Below are 19,217 nucleotides of genomic sequence, written 5' to 3'. Positions count from 1 at the left end.
CGGATGGCCCACCCTCGGAGCTTCGCTGCCAGGATGAAACGAGGGATGCTGGGTCAAAGGTTTAGGCCAGGGCTTGAGCGTTGTAAGCGTTCAATAAATGATAGCTATGACTATTGCTGTTGTGGTTACTCTTGGTGCCAATCCACATCTCCAAGACCTAGCCCCCCTCACCAGACTTTCTTTCACCAGATCCCGTCATCTAAGCCCCAACCAAGGAGGAGGCTCTCCAGCAGGTTGCTGACTCCCCAGGGCAGTGGAGCAGAAGGAGCGGAGTGGAGTCTGGGGTGGTGGTGGGGGGGGCAGTGCTGGGTGATTGAAGATAAACACTCATCAGCAGACCACACACTCACTCGTGCCCCTCCCACTGCGACAGGGCGAAGGAGAGCATGCAAATTCCGCAGTCCAAGCTGAGTCAAGGCAAACATGTTTTTCTTCTTCAAAGGAGATGAGGCCACATGAAACCAAGGGCAAGCATCTCCCCGACGACGACGGTCACCTAGTGTCTGAGGTGCAGCCCCACCCACTAGAAACGTTGGGGGAGGGGAGCCGGAAGCTGGGACGTTTGGGAAGCATCCCCAGTCAGGAAGCCAGCAGTGGACGCTTCAGCCACAGAGGGGTCCCCACGTGCAAAGAGGCACAAACACTCCTGTCCAGTCCAGCGGCTCCTTAATTCAGGGGCCCTGGCCTCTGCGGGAACCACATTCCGACTCAACCTCCCTCCCCACCCCACGGAGCCCGGGACGGCTCGAAAGGGAAGAGTCAGACAGAGATACCCGCTAAAGTTCCTAGAGCTGGGACCCTCCTTTCCACCAGGCTCCAGGACCACACCCTCTCCAGGTGGTGAAAGTCCATTTTATTTTGAAAGACAAAAGCATCTTCCGCTTCCTCCTTCCTCGTGGGCCTCTGCCAGAATGTGTTGCTGTGGGTCACCCATTCTAGTGCTCAACCCCCTGCCCTGCCAAGGGAGCCTCTGCCTCGGTCCCCCCAGGGCCTCAGGTTGCAGCCATTTTTTCCTCCTTAGATGCCCAAGACACGGTGGTCCCCAAGTTCTCCCACCCTGAACTGTCCAGGCACCCCACTCACCTCCAGTCTGCTTGGCCCTGGCTCTGGGGGTTGCGAGAATTCATTTAATTCTCACGGCTCGCCCCCTCAACCCCTTTTCCACCCTTCCCTGCCCCCCACAGCACTGCAAATAATGCCCCGCTTTATATGGAAAACACTAAAATAGGATCACACCTTTGAAAAGATATTTCCACCTCACAGCCTGAAATCAGACTTCACCTTTCTCCGTCCTCCACAACCACCACGCTGGCCCTCTACACACACACACACACATACACACACACACACACACACACACACACACACATACACACACCCATTTTGCTACCAGACTTCCCTAAGCCAGTTTAATTGAAAAGGCATGATTTAGGCTAATTGACAGCAGATGGGTTCAGCTGCAAAATGCAGAGAAGCATTTGCTGAACATGATTTACAGCAAGGAGGCAAAACTTTCTCCTTTTTATATCTTTCTTCGAGCTCCATGGCCAAAACAGCTCAGCAGAAATGAGAGGAGAAAAAAAAGTAATTAGTGTTTAATTTTTTAACAATTTTTAACTCCCTTTTTAATTGCTTTACATAAACCTGTCCTAGAATTTTACAGCCTTCAAATCTCTGTCTAAGTCTGGTCCTTGTTTCTGGTTTTAATTACAGGGAGGCTTGTCTGGCACATTAAATTAGAAGAAGAAAAAAAAAAGAAAGAAAGAAAGAAACACACACACACACAATTTCAGAAATATTTTGCTGTTGGACTTCCAGCTGAACATCTAATATTTCAGCGCACGGATGGGAAAGCTCGGCCCGGGAGGGCTTTGCTAGAAGGAAAGGAGACGGAGAGATTCTGCAACGTTATTGCATCACCTCCTCAACTGTCTCCTACTGTTATGAGGAGTATGAGAGCCGTCCTAGAACAGCGTCTGGAGTCCACCATGGCCCCAGGCACCTCAGCCTTGCTTCCAATGTAACTGACTTCCCAGAAAAACTGGGTGTGTGCAGAGGTCTCTGGCTTCAGGCACAACTCAGGTTCTTATTTCCAAGCCAGGCCATTAGATCTTCTGCTTGCTTCTCGGCAGTCCATCATAAAGCAGGACAGGAACTGGCAAAGGGTGGGTCGCCGCAGCGTAGGTAGGGTTGACGGGAGCAGATTCAGGCTGCACGATGCCAGGAGGCTGCCCCCCACCCCCGGGCGCCTCCCTTTTGCAGCCAAGTCTGGACCTGCGCTGAGCAGTGGAACCTCCTAAGCTCCCCAGTATGTAGCCACCAGTCTACCTGTGGTTATTTAAATTTAAGTGAATGAACAGGCAGGAGTTCCCTGGTGGCTCAGTGGGTTAAGGATCCGGCGTTGTCACAGCTGTGGCTCGGGTCACTGCCATGGTGCAGGTTCGATCCCTGGCCATGGGACTTCCACATGCCAAGAGCCTGACCCCAAACAAGAACGCTTACTAAAATTTAAATCCCCCTTCCTTGGTGACACTAGCCGCATCTCAACTACTCCATAGCCTCCTGTGGATAATAGGTCGTAGCGTGGAAATAGTGCCATATCCATCTCCGAAGAAAGTTCTGTTGGACAGGCGTGCTCTGGACGCTGGCTATCAAGACTGTGGTCTTTGGCCAGGCAGTGTGGGCGTTTCCTGGGAGGTGCTGGAAATGCAAGGTGGTGGGGCTCCCCAAGACTTGGAAACTGTGTTATAATAAGACCCCAGGTGATTTGAACACGCATGCAGGGTCACATCCCAAAGCAGCATGGCCGGCTGGGGCCTGGGGCTGAGTAATGGTCCATGGATCCCTTCAAGGTGTGAGGAGAGACGTGGGGGGTTGGGGGTGGGTAAAGGGGAGGCGTGCCAATAAAATGTCCTCAGGACACAACCCCGCAGGGCTGAGGCTCCCCGGCTTGTGTTCATTAGCGACAGGGCCGCAGACCCTCTTGGCAGACCCTGCCCAAGCCCGCCCCGGGCTCCTCCAGAGCCCCTGCTGGGAGGCAGAGGGCTGCCTGGCGCCGCTGGGCGGGCAACGCTGGGGCTGGAGCCAGGCCAGCGCTGGCTCCCCACACACGGTCATTACCTCCCGAGAACCCAGGAGTTATTACAATTAAAACACGTTGCAGGGGGGAGCGGGGGGCTGGGGGAGGTCCCTTTAGGAAGGAACACTGAGATGAAAAGAAATTAGAACGGTCGTCATGGCGACGGAGCCAGGCCGGGCCTACCCTGTGATTATTTCAATGGGAACGGGATGGGGGCAGATGGGGCTGGAACAGGGGGTGCTCGGGAACCCTACCCCGCTGCAAGGTCAAGAGCTAGGCTTCTCCCCTCAGACTGGGACACCGCAGCCCAGGAAATTCCCCCGAGGCCAGTTCCTGCTGGCTTTCCTCTTCTCTGGAACGGCCGCCTGTCCCATGGACCGCCATCCTCCAGGAAGTCCACCCCCCAGGCCTCAATCTGGTTTCTTTTTAAACCAGGAAACTCCCAAGAGGGCCCTGGTCACGACCCCGTGGGTGGAATGGCCTGGCCTGGTTTCCTATCAGCTCAACTCTGGCGATTAGGACACCCGCGGAAACCCCGGGCCCCTTTCTGGAACCTGAAACAGGAAGCGCAGGTGTGGGGAGGGAGGCGTCAGAGGAGCCAGGGGTGGGAATGTCTTGGAAGGGGGCCCAGGATCATGAGGAAGGTGGAGATCTTGGCCCAGGACCCTCCAGGTACCCACTGAGGATTAGGGTCCTCACACAAGAGGCATCCTCGGTGGGCAGAGCTCCCGGGCCTGCAGAGGAGAAAACAGTAATTAGTCCTCAGGCTCTCTGCTGAGAGGGGGCCCTCCCCGCAGCCCAGAGCAGGTTGGCCGACAGGAAGGGGAAGCTGTGTGGGGACATCTCCGAGGGGCGCAGGAAAGGATGTGTTTGGGATGAGGTCGGGGTGATGGGGGGAGGTGTCCAGTCTGCTCCTGTAAGGGGAGTTCTCAGAGAATCCCCGCCTCTTCTCTGGCCTCGTCGCCTCTGATGCCACCTTAGAGGACTCAGGCCATAGGGAGAGGGCTAAAACGCTACCTCTGATGGAGGCGCTGCAGGCAAAGGGAGGTCGGCCTCCATCCTGAAGGTTAATCTGGCCCCAGGCAAGTCCTCGCGCTTCCTCGGACACCCAGACTGGAGATCTTTGAGCCACAGAAGCTGCAGGCAGGGGGCGCTGCCTCAGAACGCCCTCCCTTTTGAAAGCGGATTATTCCCAACCCCAGGAACCCCTCTGGATCTTCCACAGAGCTTCCCCGTTTGCATTTGCACCTTCCAAGACACCCCTGCATAAAACGCACGGCGGCGCTGGAGGGAGACCCAAGTGCCAGCCTCGCTGCCGCAGCCTTGGGCCTGAACTTGGGCAACTCCATCATCGTCTGCATCCCACATTCCTTCTCTGTAAGGACGCCGCCTCATTTACGATGTCATCAAGAGGATCCGAGATCACGGACTGCCACTGTCTGGCTCTGCCGCGACCAGCCTCTCCAATTTGCCCCAGTCTCAGGGGATTTGGGGGATGCAGATCTGTTGCAGGAAGGGGGACGCGAGCAGGCGCCCGAGCGTGGGCTCTTGTCTAACACTCAGAAATGAACTGTCAGAGGAGACACACGTGCTGACAAAGCAAGAGATTTTATTGGGAAGGGACGCCCGGGCAAGGAACAGCAGGCTGAGGGAGCCCAGGAGAACTGCTTGCCACGTGGCTTGCACTCTCTGGTTTTATGGGAAGGGGTTAGTTTCCAGGTTGTCTCTGGCCAATCATCTTGCTTGGCCTGTACTTGGTCTGGCTCTGAGTCCTTCCTGGTGGCACGTGCATCTCTCAGCCAGGATGGATTCCAGCCTCAAGGATCCTGGGAGGTTCGTCATCTCCTCCCTCCTACTGGCCCCTCCCAAATCCTTCTAGTTAGTCTTCAGGGCAGCATCATATTCCTTGTTAGGGCTTCCTGTTGTGCGTCACTCAAGCAACTGGCTATTATCAGGCCTGGCCAAGGTGGGTGGTTTCAGGCAATGCTTCCCTAACAGAACTTTTGGTTTTCAAATCAGGACAGTCCCCCACAAAGCAGGCACTCTGGTCGCCCTCCCAGGCATGGGCATGCATCTTGGGGGCCCGGGTATTATCATCTGCAGTGGGCTTTGTGCCGTTGTAAAATTCTTTACAGGTTGTGTATATTACACGAACGGGGAATGTGTATATATGCGCAGGTTACTACACGTCAGTGCGTGCAGGTACGTGTACACAGATGCAGATGACTTTTCCAAAGAGATAAACTGGGAGGGAATCATTCCTGTTTCACAGAGAACGTTCACCTGGTGAAAGGATCAATGGTCGTGTTCCTCTCTCTAGAAAGTTGAGACAGGAAAGGGGGCTCTGTAGACGGAAAATTCCGAGAAACGAAGCACATAGATTACAAGGCCACAAGGAGTCCATTTATTTCTGAGATCCTTTCATTTCTGGGCCCACCCCCCAGCACTTCTAGAAGATTCTTTTGCACCCTCTTTCTAGTGGGAAGCCGAGCACACCTGTACCTGGGCTCCCAGTGCACTTCCAGCAGCCACTGCCAGCCACTGTCTGGGGAAGGGCTGTCAGGAACGGCGGGGGCGGGGGGGCGGGGGTTCAAATGGCTCCGGGGTGCACTCCAGCGGATGGGAGTTCCGAGTTCGCATTAGCTTGTCATCACACCAGGACTCTGTTTATTTTTCTGCCCTCCCCTCAGTTCAGAGAGTTCATAGACGGCCCAGGTTTTAACGGGTCTGAAAAAACTTCAGGTGGAGAATTCCCACACAAATCGAAAACAGCCATCTCACATCATCCTGCCCAAGATTCTTCTCTTTTTCATAGCTTAGCTCTTGGAACAATGTGGAAGAGGGGACAGGAGGGGAAGTCGGGGGGTCGGGGGAGATGACAAAGGGGTCCCGATCCCCTCCTCTCCCACCCCCATCTTGGAAACCCAGAGGCCTGGCTGGCTAATGCTGGCTCGGCCTCTGGAAGGAGACTTTCCGGAGTCGTGGCATCCTGCAGGGCAGGCCAAGCTGCAGGCCTGGCTACCGGGCTACCCCCAGCTCAGCATCATCCACCCGCAGCCTGGAGCTCTAGCAGCAACGCGGGTCAGCAGGCACTGAGGATACCCGCCCCCCGCCCAATGCTCTCAGGTGCAGCCTGAGCCCTGCGGCCACAGCCCCTGTCTTGAGCTTCATTCACTCGCTTCCAGATGGGAAGAGACAGTCCCCAGCTGGAAACACATCCTGTCTCCTTCAAGGTGAGGGGATGGTGGGGCCAGCACAGTGGGAGTGGGGCGGGGAGAGGGATATTAGAAGGTGCTGAAAATGGAGAACTCTTTTTTTCTCCCCATTGGAGGGATCAAAGTCCTGACTTAATGAAAAGAAGGCAGATCACCTCCGGCCTCCCCGGGAAGTGCTGGCGTCTCCTCGGGGGAACCCCAGCCTCTCTGGGACTAAAGCAGCCCCAGGACCCCAGCCGCCTGCCCCTTCCCAGGCCCTGGCCTAAAGCTGGACTCCCAGGAAGGAGCAGGTGACCCATCTGCCAAGAAACACGGGGCCAGGGTGCCAGGGCCTTGGCAGCGAGGCCTGGTATTATTAGCTGCCACTGTTATTTAGTGAGAGATGCTCCCTCCCCCACCACCTCCTTCGGAGCCTAAGGCTCAGCCTTGTTTGAAAGAGCAAGTTGAGCTAAAAGATTCCTAACCCCTCTTCCCATACACCCCTGCCTTCTGCCATCGCATTATCGAGCTGCTTTGAAGTCTCTCCCTCTCTCTCCCTCTCTCTCATCTTTAACCTGTTTACAGACAAGATGAGCCTCTGGATCCTGGGCACACAGTAAGCACTAAATAAACGTTTGTCTACCTGAGCAGATTCTTTACAGCTTTCCCACTAGGTCTCTCCAAGGAGGAGCGTGTCCATGTGGCACCCAGGCCGCGGCCCCAGGAATCCAGGCAGCGTATCCTGGCCTTTCCCCACCCCCCCATCTCTCCTTTTCCACAAATTTCCCCCAAGGAGATTCTGCCTCACACCAGTGAACGATGAAAAAATGCAAACAAGCCCCAAAGGAAGACAAGCAGGAAAGAGGAAAAACAAAACAAAAACAAAGACGAAAACCTGGGAGAAAATGCCATGTGCAGGAGTACACGCAGAGGATGACCGAGCATATTCCAAAGCTGCTCCCCCACCCCTGACGCCCCCTTCCACCCCCCCACCCCCCAGGAACCAAACAGGAAATCTAGAATCACTACCAAATGCACTTCCCCGGCTGGCCTTGCCCTGGGCCCCCGGGGGCGGGTCAAGGATACACAGCCCCAGCTCACCGGCTGGAAGCTGCAGGAGGGTGGGGCTTTGATGGCTTGATTGGCATTTCCTCCCTCTCTCTTCCCTCCTGACCTCTTGATGGGCTTTCTCTGCGGATGGCTGGTGGGATGGGACGGAAGCCTCTGGCTGCGGGCACCTCCCTGGAGCAACAGGGCTCCTCGAGCCTCCCACGGTGTTAGAGGGGAAGGTGGCAGGCAGCTGGCCAGCTTCACCCCACTCTGCAGAGAGCTGTGTGATGGCCCTGGCTTTGGGAACAAGACCTCCTGCTCTTAAGAAAACAGATCAGAAATTTTGGCATCGAAATAAGAATCTGTTCAGAGGAAGCAAGTTGTAACCCTTGGAATAAAAGGCACGCCACAAGATAGAAGCTAAAAGTCAGCAGAAACCGGAGCCACAGGGACCATGAGTTCAAGTTCATCCTCCTTGGGCTATTCCTTTGGCTTGGAGCACTGCCAAGGATTGCACCCTGGCTCTGTGCTAGCTGCCTTGCCAATCCATCAAAGGTCACCCAACTTTGTCCTATAAAGGGCCAGAGAGTGAATATTTTTGGCTTCGTAGGCCCTAGGGTCTCCGCTGCCAGTGCTTAACTCTGCTCTTACAGCACGAAAGCAGATGTGGACAGGACATAGATGAAGCGGCGGGGCTGGGTTCCAGTAAAAAACTTTATTTATAAAAACAGGCAGCTGGCCAGATTTGGCCCACCCGCAGGCTAGAGTTTTCCAACTTCTTGGCACAGATCACGAAGACAACACAGTGATATGATCGTTAAATGAAGAGCAGGGCTTCTGAAGTCAGGCAGATCCAATTCAGGTCTCTGCCCAAGACAGCTTTATTAGCTGTGTTACCTTGGGCCAGTCACTTAACTCAATCAGGTCCAGCCTCCCTATCTTTACAACAGGATACTAAAAGCCTGCCTCACCAGGTTCTGTGATAATGAAATGAACAAATAACTCCTGACAGTCAATCAACATTTGCTGTCAATCATTGGGATGGGGGTGTGGCTTTGAGTCTTCCCTTGGTTGGAAGAGCCTCTGCTGGCTCGGGTGATGAAGGTCCAAGGCATCTTTCCGTGTAAAAATGTACTTCCTGAAATTTAGTATTCCGTGGATTCACTTGGTGAAGTGAAATCAGAGCTGGCAAGCTAGAATTATCTGAGAAGTAAAATCTCATTGCCCGCCATGCTGCAGCCGGAACACCTATGCCAGAACCTCCGGCGGCAGGGGTGGGGGATGTGAGACCACCCCTGAGGGCATCGGTTCACGTGAAAACTTCCCAGATGATTCCAGTGCGAAGCCCAAGCTGAGACCCACTGGACTTCACGATGCAAAGAATGTGGAAGAGTCCTCCTTTCTTCCTGCCCAAGGTGTGGTCCATGTCCTGGCCCCACTAGCATCCCCTGGGAGTTGTGAGCAAGGCAGACGCTGGGACCCCATCCCAGACCTGCTGGATCCGACTCTGCACTTTGACAGAAGCTCCAGGGGATTCCTGTGTGCACCCAAGTTTGAAGAATCGACTCCACGGGGGCCCTGACAAACCTGGTTCAGCATCAGCATCTCTTTTGCAAAGCTCAAAACATTCCCAGCCCTCATCACCAACTCACTGACTCTAAATCACCGTGGGTGGCCCAGGGATGGGTACTTTTCCCCAATATTTTATTTGAAAAGGTTCAAACATATAGTAATATCATACCCACCTAGATTCTATGATAATCAAGACTCCACTGCTGTTTCATCACCTCTCTATGCGTTTATCCATCTATCCACTAACCCATCTTATTTTTTAAATGCATGTCAAAGTAAAAAGCAGACATCAGCATCCCTCGGCCCTAAATCCTTAAGCACGCACATCACATCACTAATTTTTAACAAGGTCTCCTTGACGAGGCTATACATCTAGGGAGAGTCTTTTTCTCTGTCCAGAAGAAAGAATCCTTCAGATTTGACAAAAAGCGGTCCTCTTCCTCCAATTTTTAAAAAAGGGATGCTTGAGCCTCTCTCAGTGCTATAACTTTCAGTTTGACGAGATGCTTTTTGGTGCCTGACCCAATTCCACCTCGTCCCATTAATCCCATCTCCTCTTTCCCTGGACAGAGCATTAGACAAGTCAGCCACTCCTAGGTCCACTGGATCTCTTGTATTTAAATGATGTGTTCACTGGACTGGACGCTGCCGCATGTCTCCCAAACACCCCCTGTGCTTTCCCTCCGAAATGCATCTCCTGGCAAAACCCTGTATCTTTTCACCTGCGCACCTGTGGCAATTAAGAGGGCGCCTTCTGCTGCGCTTTCTAACTCTGCAGCAGAGAACCTGCAGAAAAGGCTTGGGGACAACGCGCTCTATCACCACCCTTGTTTCTGGGTTTGGAAAGTCCGGGGACCAGACAGCAGGGACCTCACCTATACCTCTGGCTTTCCTTCCGCCTTGGTTTTTCCTTGGACGGTTACCTGCTGAATACAGAACACTAAGCCTGTCTTAGACAGTGAAAGACAAACAGTATATGGTATCGCTTATGTGTGGAATCTAAAAAAAAAAAAAAGGATACAAATGAACTTCTTTGCAAAACAGAAACAAGGCGCACAGACTTGGAAAAACTTACTTGGAAAAACTTTCCTTTACCAAAGGTGGCAGGCGGGGTGGGGGGAGGGATGGTCTGGGGGTTTGCACCCTGGGGTACATGGAATAACTGGCCAATGGGGACCTTGCTGTTTAGCACAGGGAACGCTACCCAGTATTCTGTGATGATCTATGTGGGAAAAGAATCTGCAAGAGAATAGATGTGTGTACAGGCATCACTGAATCACTTTGCTGTGCAGCAGAAACATCACAAACTTGTGAATCAACTCTACTTCAATAGGACTTCAAAACATGAAAGAAGAAGAAAAAAAAACCCTCAGCTTTTTAGTCAGGGCTAATGTGAACTTAAAAAACTAGTGACGTTTTTCTTTTCTTTTTTTTTTTTTTTTTTTTTTGTCTTTTTGCCATTTCTAGGCCGCTCCTGTGGCATATGGAGGTTCCCAGGCTAGGGGTCTAATCGGAGCTATAGCTGCCAGCCTATGCCAGAGCCACAGCAACACGGGATCCAAGCCACATCTGCAAACTAGACCACAGCTCACAGCAACGCCAAATCCTTAACCCACTGAGCAAGGCCAGGGGTCGAACCCGCAACCTCATGGCTCCTAGTTGGATTCAGTCACCACTGCGCCACCAAGGGAACTCCAAAATACTAGTGATGTTTTTCTGCTAGTTTAACATGGAAAGGAGGCTGGCCCCAGGACCCAAGGCAGGACAGTTCATTCTGGTCAAAGACTTAAGCTCTTTTAGGAAAGAGGTTCTCCCCGGCCGGTAGTGCCCCGAGCTCTTTAGGAGTATTTCAGAACCCCTGGGGTGGAGCTGCAGTTAGAACCAGCCCAGCCTGCACCTGGGCTCCTCCCCAGGGCTCTCAGATTGTCATCAAAGCCCTCGGGATAAATTCAGAAGCGTGGTTCCCCCTGAATAATTGCCCAGTGATTTCCAAATGCTCTCTTAACCATCTATAAAAAGGCCGTCTCCATTCCGGAACACGTACACCCCGGGTCCCTCTGTCTGACAGATCACCATGACTGGGCCAGCCAGGAGGCCACCGTCATGCAGCATTTTCGCCTCCAAACCTAAAAGGCCTGGGTTCTCTGACCTCCATGGCTTGTCCAGACCACCCACCCTCTGTTTGCAACCCTCCTCCAACCTTGAAACCCGACCCCCTCCTCTGTAGGAACCACCCATGTTTAAGCAAATAAATACCCCAAAGTAACCAGCTCCCTGGTGGTATTCAAATAAATGTCCCAGGAAAGAGTATGGCGGCGGGAAGGGGCGGTACCCTGGGCCTCCAGTGCAGCTTGCCTGCCTGGAAGCATCCTTGGGCTGGGTCTCTGCAGATATCGGGCCAGTGCTTCTTTCTGTGCAAGATGAGCAATGCGACACCCTCCTTCTACCCCCCAAACAGGGGAGGGGCTGAAGGGTTCTGTAAGTCACCTTCTGGGGAGGTTGTGGCTGCTGGCTGAGCTGCAGGGAGGGTGGGTGGTGCTCAGTCAGAGAGGCCACCCTCCCAAAGCTGTGCAGAGATGCCAGGTAAGCTCCCAGTTCCTCAGCCGTAAGCCCTGAAATCCCTCTGCCGTTTGGGAGAGTGGCTGGGTGGGTGGGTAGGATGCCCCGGGGATCAGCTCTCTGTGACTCAGAAACACTTCAAGAGAGCCCGGAGACCAGCCTGCAGTGAAGAGGGGTGCGGGGGAGAAGCAAGGGGGGACCCACGAGTCAAAAATCTCCCTGCCTCTGACTCAGTGGCAAAAGCCACTGAGTGTCCTTGGTTTCACGGAATGCCGACGGCCGGGAATAAAGTCCCCGGCTCTGTCACCGGTTGGCTGGTCTACAGAGTCACCGATGAAAAGGATTTTCAAACACATCTGAGAAATCAGAGGGAAAAAGGACAATGGCCCAATCGCTGCTTTTACATGGATCTCCAGGAGTGGCGGCCTCCTCCATCCTCCCCCAGGCGAGGAAGAGAGGGAGCAGAGGCGTCCTCTGAAGTCGGCCCAGGGGGTTGGGGGATGAAGGAAAGCGGGGACAAGATGGGGCTAAAAAGCTGGCCGTGCACCTCTAGTGTGTGTGTGTGTGGGGGGGGGGGGTGACCACGTTTCAAAAATAAACACAAACCCCAAAATAAACAGTGTTAATGGAAGTGACTAATCAAGGGTGTGCTGAACTTGGTGGTTCTTGATAAGATACAGGGGGAAATGCACTTGGAAAAAATAACAGATTTCCCGCCCCCCTTTGATAAATAAAGCCATGGGGAGAGGGTGAGCGGGATTAGGGTTCAAGCTTGGTTCAAACTGGCAGCAGAGGCTGAAAAAAACCCCACAGTTTCTCCATCCTGACACTACTGACATGTAGGGCTGAATAATTCTTTGTGGCGGGGGGCCTGTCCTGTGTGTGCATTGTCGGATGCTTAGCAGCATCCCTGGCCACCACCCACTCGTGAGATGCCAATGGTACCCTCCCCTCTGGCTGTGACAACCAGAAATAGCTCCAGACATTGCACATAGCCCCCGGGGTAGGGGTAAAGGGACAACGTTGAGCCTGGCTGGGAACCAGTGGTTTCCGATCAGGGGCACAGCTGAGTTTAAAAGTCACCTCTGGGCTCCCGGCAGGGCTCTGAAGGGCCAGAGAGCTGGCCAGCTGGAAAGGAATGTGGCCTCTCACGCATGTGACCAAGTGCTGGTCATCAGTGGCTTCGTGGCACCAGGCCCTCAGCAGGACGCCACCCACCGGCCTCCAGACCCACACGCCCAGCATCCTGTGGGTTAGGAAGGCCTTAAGATCTGTGAGCAACGCAGGTACAGAGCTCTGCTGTTTGAAAGTTCTGGAAGAACAGTCGCCATTGGTCTCAAAGTTGCCTTGGCCGGGAAAGGAGAGGGACTATGGCCCACATCGAGGAAGAATTCTGCAGAGAAGGGACATCTGGGAGGCCAGTTGGGGTCCACTTGGCTGAGCCGCCCATCTCACTGGGCCCAATCGAAACCAAGCAGGGCCCTGTGGGGCTCCTGGGCACACGAGCCATGCTGGGGCCTCCATTTCTTGTTTTGAGGGAGTACGCTTCAGCCTCCACGACCTTCCCGAGTTCCAAAGAGCAGGTTCAAACAGCTGCTAATCAAGGCAGGGAGGGGACATTCTAGGGAGGAACATTCAAGAGACAACAGTGCAGCCTTCCTTCCGTAGGGTCCTGGTTCCTCCTCCAGGAATCCAGAGAGAACCATGTCTTTTGAGTTCTTCGGCAGAACTCAAACCCACAACACGTGGAAGACCTTAATGACGTAGTTAGTCTTCATTCCGGAAAGAGGAATCGCCAGCTTTGGAGAACAATGAAAGCTTGCATCTGCCCTGATCCTCATCTGAGGCCCTATTTTTCACTCCCAAACTATAAAGTCACCTCCCAATCTCTCCCATGGTGGGCACAGTCTTTAAGGCATTAGCCTGCTGTGGCCCCGTGTGCCTGGCAAAGCCGTGAACGCTATCTTTCTCTCCTTCACCCCAAACCCTGCCTTGGAGTTTCTATTCGGCCCCGGTGGACAGAGGCTGAGTTTGGGCCACACAAAGGGAGTTGAAGCAGGGCGGTGGGAGTCACTCCTCAAACATCACGTTTCTCTTCCTAGACAAAGGCTGAGTAGAGGGCAAGAGATGGGTGAGGGTTCTTCGAGACGCAGAGACCCCATGGCTGGCCACCCACCACTCTCTCTGCCCACAGTATTGGCTGCATTTGACACAGCTGTCCCTTTGGTGGGGGAGGGGAGGACTAGCCATGACCTGGAAGTCAAGTGTCCAACACCTGCCATCCCTGCTGTCCCTCCGTGATGTCTGGGAACCACCTTTAGTCCGGGCTGCCCGTATTTCCAGAAGAGAATCACCTCCTAGGTCATTCCACACCGGGGCAGCCTAGCCAGCTGTGTCTTGTGTCTACACAGCAGCATACACCGCAGAAGCGGGTATTTGGTGCACAGGGGCTTTCTGTCAGAGGGACTCTGGTATTTACAATGTGGCTTGCCTATCTCACTTGGCAAAAGAGTTTCGGATGCTCTCTGCCCCAAGATGGGCTACAGGGCTGGAGCGGGAGGTGATGGACGGGACAGATGGAGAGAGGTGAGGCGAAGGTGACTGGGCTGGGGCCTCTTGCTCTGAGTCTCTGCCTTTCTCTCTCCTGCCCTCCACCCCCGACTCTAGGAGCCACAGCAGCACCAGCCTTCTCCCCGCTGGGCCTGAGCTTTCCTCCTCAGCAATCTGCTTTCCACACACACACACACACACAAAAGCTCGCGTTCTAAATAGAGCGGAACTGAGAATGGGCTGCAGCCCGGATGAGGTCTTCCCTCCCTGGAGAGCCCAGCATCCCCCGTGGAGGGCTGGTCCCCCCCCAGCGCCTCTCACTCAAAGCATTCCTGACCCTGGAGCGCCCAACCCTGACGGCAGGCACGAAGCCGCCACAAATGGATTTTGCTTCTGTAGCACTTTGCCCGGGCTGGAACCCTCCCCCTGGCCGGGCTTTCCTTCTCTGGCCTCCACTCCCTGCAGGTACCTTTCGGGCAACCAGGGGACCTTATTCCAGGCGGGGGCCAGAGGACCCCCTCCATCACTGTCACCATTAATTTGCTGAGGGAGGTCGGGCGGCTTGAATGGACCCACCTGAATCGCAGCATTCCCCAAACCAGGTCCACCCACAAGGACACAGCCTCTCTCACAGCATCAGACTGTTGAATATTAATTTCTAGTATGCTCTCAAGGGAACCTGGGCACAAGGTTGGGGTGAATCTTTAGACCTTCCTCCTCCTCGGTTCTGGAAAAGTCTATCAAGGCTCATCCCATCAGGCACAGGGCCAGAGGCATATTTTTGGATCCAAGCGAGGCACCCAGTTCTATGCAGTTCACTCATTTACACCCGCATCCAGCATCACTCCCATGCTGATCAGGTCTTCCCCCCACCCCCAATTTTTAGGGCCACGTTCGAGGCATATGGAAGTTCCCAGGCTAGGGGTTGAATTGAAGCTGTAGCTGCTGGCCTATGCCAAAGCCACAGCAACGCCCGATCTAAGCCTTGTCTGCGACCCACGCCACAGTTCACAGCAATACCAGATCCTTAACCCACTGAGTGAGGCCAGGGATCGAACCCCAGTCCTCATGGATACCAGTTGGGTTGTTACCCCTGAGCCACAAAGGGGACTCCCCAATCAGGTCTTTTGAATGAGATTCTCACCTCCCCCCCCAGAATAAGATCCATACCCATCAGCCCTTGGAAGACTGGGCTGTGAGAAAGTGCACGCATTCCAAAAGGGGAAGGGTCTCGCAATGTCACCAACTCTTGACCCAGGTAAACCCTAGGGACCCTATGACAGCTCTGGGATGTCTTTGGGAGAAGGGTGTAGCCACGGCCTTCAGGAAGGCCATTTGCCAGCTGGGGGCCCCTTGGGAAGCTGTGGTGGGGGTGACAGACCCAGTCCTCCACCCCAGCCTCTCCCAATCTTAAGGAATCCGGAGTCAGAGCCATTCCATGACTTGTCTGGGAGTCAGCGCCACGCTGCTCTTCACGGCCTCTGTGCATCCAGCATCTCCAAGAGCATCCGTTCATCCAACCAGGCATAAGGCGAGGGATGCGGAAAGGGAAGTGAACTTAAACAGAAGCTGAGGGTTACCCACGCTGACCACTGCCAGCTCGGGGTGTGCCTCCCCCTCCTCCATCCCAATAAAGGCCAAAGGGGAAGGGGGAGGAGTTTAAAATATGCAAATGGGTGAGGTCCTGCGGTGCAGCACCAGGGACGCTATCCAGTCACTTGCGACAGAACAGGATAGAAGATAAGATGAGCAAAAGGGTATACGTATTATATTCTTATATATATATATAAATATCATATATACATATATATGACTGGGGCACTTTGCTGTACAGCAGAAATGGACAGAACATTGTAAATCAAGTATAATAAAAACAATTTCAAATAAAATAAAATACGCCAATAGGCGCCTTCCTGACCCAACACATTTGGAAACCAGAATAATCACTGTTCCAACCTGTTCCGTATTTTTTTTTTTTATCTCCAGTGACAGGTATCTCTGAGCTAGGAAGAAAGCTTTCCTCTCTAGCTCCTTTCTTACAATCTGGTTCAGAGCACCAAAAAAAAAAAAAAAAAAAAAAAAAAAAAAAAAAAAAAAATTTAAAATGCTGAAACAAGGTATTTTTTTTCCCCTCTGGATGAACTGTTTTACAATAAGCTACCTGCTGGGGTCAGGAAACCTGAGCTCAGTGGCTTTCTGCTCCCACCGAAACTCACAAGGGGGCTTTCGGACGAAGCACTTTTCCAGAGAGATGGTCACCCACACACAACCCTTTGTATCTGTTCCAGCTTTTATTTGAAACATTTCTCTCCTCCGCTTCACCTCCATCTCCCCTGCCCTTCTCTCCTTCCTTCTCCCTTAACTGACACTGCTGGCTCTCCTGGCAGACAGCTTCCTGATGGGGAGTCTGGACAGGGAAGCGGGGAGGGGTGATGGAAAATGGGAGTTGGGGGGGGGAGTGGAGGGGGCTGCTCCTTGTGTGCCCAGAGGGAGCAGTTTCTTTCCTATTAGATGTGTGATGCTCAGAAGGGGCAGGAATGGCCAAAATCAAAATAAATAGGCAGCGGAAACAGGCAGCCCCTCCCTGAGAATGGTAATTGCCCAGGATGAACGTTTATCCAAACACAGGAGAAAAATGGTTCCTGTCGGAGGGCCGGGAGAGAAGCACTTCTTACTGGAAAGGAAATTTGTTTACAACATTTTATTTGCTCCTTAGTTTTTAATGCTGTTCTGGCCCCACATCCTATAAACAGACCAGCCTTTCCATTCTCCAGTGGTGCTGGGAGAACTGAAGACAGAGCAGATGGAGCTGGTGCCAGAGCCCTGGCGACTGAGCTCTCACATGACATAAGCCCCCGCCCAGCGGGGGGTCTGCCAGAGGGGCTTGTTGGTCTGCAGTGGAGGAGGGTACGATCTGAAATCTAGGCGCAGAAACAGGGAGAAGGTGGCCCGGCCTGTGAGATCAGCTCTTTTCTATGCCCAGGTAGGGAGGCAACAGAAAGGGTTTAAGAACCCGATGCATAGGTCTCATTGAGTATTTTGTGGGGCGTCCTTAGTCAGCAGAGGCAACTGACAGGTTCTAGAAAGAACTTGGCCTTTGCGAGAAAAAGTTTGACTGGTATTAGAGTCCGATGAGGCTGACATGGGACCGAGACGCCCCGGGAAAGAGAATCGCTGTTCTGAGGGCCAGTATCTAGGCAGCAGCATCTCTGCTCTTGGCTGGCATCTCAACTCGAGCCCACCAACCAAACCGGACAACTAAAAGAGCTCCCCAAAGCTGGAGAGATTCAGGGATGCTGTGTCACATCGGAGAAACGTACATAGAGTGATGGAGTTTGCATTTGAGATCTCTTTCCACCCAGATCATGTGCGCCAAGAGGCATGGCAGACAGGCCCAGACAGTTCCAAGGTCAGAGCACAGAGGTAAAAGCCCCCATCTATTGAGGGCTGTGTCTCAGCCACTAAGTGCTGCACCTGCAAGAATCCATTTCAACCTTGCAACCACCTGACAAAACAGTCTAAAGATGAGGCTGAGTTCCTCCTTGGAGGTGTCAGGGTTCCAAGTTGGGAGCTATCTTAAGATAGGAACCCGAGGCCATGAATACCTGCCTGAAAAAGATCATTCTTCTCCCACTGCTGCCTCACATCCCCCTGGAGAATGAATGGGAAAGACCCACCATGTACAACAACGGAGATTTCGGGCTGTTTTGTTACAGCAGTCTATGGTGACTAATACGGCTTACTTTCCTCACCTAGAACACAGAGATCTTAAGACTGTCTCACAGAGTTGCTAGGAGATTCAAATGAGAAGCTTTTCAAAGAGCCTTCAAGCTGCAATAAGACATGGGGCTGTATTATTTCCTGAAAAACACTGGGCTGCGACTCTTCCCTGAGCGCCTTGATTTTTCTTGGCTGAGTGTCTTAACGTCGCTTAAAGGTCTGAAATTGGTCCTGGTGACCAGAGCTCATAGAGGACCCCCCAATCTGCCCAAATTCTAATTGTCCCCATTCATACGAAGAAGAGGGGGTGGTCTCTGCGTCCTTCCCCCCCCCACAAGGTGAAACTTCTGCCTACATTTCTGCTCTTCTTCCCCCTTTCTATGCTCTTCCCCATGGAACGGTTGGTTAACCAGATAGCAAATGGGAACAAGCTGTTCCCTCCCTGGGTCTGCTGGTTCTGGAATAGCACCTCTTCCATCTTTGCCTTCTGTCCCCAAGTGGAAGCCCTGACGCTCAGAACCGAAGTAGGGGATCTGCTTATCATTATCCAAGTCTCTGTGACTTGCTGGACACATTCATGTCAGGGCAAAGAGCTGGCAGCATTACCTACCAAGGGTCTCCAGTAGCCCTAACCATGAGTCTGTGTGGCAAATGGGACTGATGGTTTTACGTGTGCCATTCTTGCAGAACCAGCCTGTAAGGAAGATCTCCAGGGAAAAAGCTATCTCCTATGTGTTGTGTTTTTCTGCTCTATTTCCCCGTGCTAGACGTTGTGAAATTCTTGAGAGATTCTGACCTAAACTTTTGAGTTTAAATTTTTCTTCCCCTCCTTAAAAATCACCCTAGCTCTCACAGAACTGGCAAAAACCAGACACACGCTATTTCCAGAAGAGTGTCTGTGGGGAGACCCACCCATTAAGGAACAAGCACGTTTTCTCTGCTCCTGAGAAAACACCTTCTTGATTAATAGTGGGCAGGGATTCATGGTACGCAGAGCAACAGATCATTAGTAAGGAAAATCAACTCCAACTTTTTCTTCTATGTCTACCAGGTAAAAGCCACCACGCTATGATTTAAGAGCCCTGAACTTCAAATCTCCAATGACCTTGGTTTTGAATCCAAACTCTCACATATAAGACTTGATCGAAGTCATTGATTCCTGTAAATTTTCATTTTCTGAGAACTTTTTTGGTGTGTCTTTTTAGGGCTGCACTTGCAGCATATGGAAGTTCCCAGGCTAGGGGTCAAATTGGAGCTGCAGCTGCCGGCCTACACCACAGCCACAGCTATGCCAGATGTGAGCTGCATTTGTGACCTACACCACAGCTCATGGCAATGCCGGATCCTTAACCCACTGAGTGAGTCCAGGGATCGAACCTGCGTCCTCATGGATGTTAGTCAGATTGATTTTTGTGGAGCCACCAGGGGAACTCCATTTTCTGAGGATTAAATATCAGTCACAGTACGTGCCATGTGATCCTGAACAGTATTGG

General features: G+C 52.8%; 1 long non-coding RNA gene across 48 annotated transcripts in view; it reads right to left on the bottom strand.

Moving 5' to 3' along the window:
• Window positions 1-19,217, bottom strand: part of LOC102165318 (uncharacterized) — a 387,409-nt gene that overhangs the window by 206,039 nt on the left and 162,153 nt on the right. The window contains exon 5 of one of the 48 annotated variants that reach the window (XR_014820763.1): window positions 1,568-3,813. The exons of 44 other annotated variants lie outside the window; for them this stretch is intronic. This is a non-coding gene — a long non-coding RNA (uncharacterized LOC102165318). Of the gene's footprint in view, window positions 1-1,567; window positions 3,814-4,668; window positions 5,424-11,158; window positions 13,564-19,217 lie in introns of those variants that run through there. 3 more of the 48 variants (XR_306421.4, XR_014820758.1, XR_014820764.1) reach the window with 3 other exon arrangements.

Source organism: Sus scrofa, chromosome 12 (assembly GCF_054392235.1).
Source record: "Sus scrofa isolate SSC_HxYL_T2T_F1_AM1 chromosome 12, Sscrofa_HxYL_maternal_Yorkshire_Landrace_v2.0, whole genome shotgun sequence".
NCBI lineage: Eukaryota > Metazoa > Chordata > Mammalia > Artiodactyla > Suidae > Sus > Sus scrofa.
The sequence above is the reverse complement of the archived record's forward strand: the minus strand, read 5'-3'. Positions and strand labels throughout refer to the sequence as shown.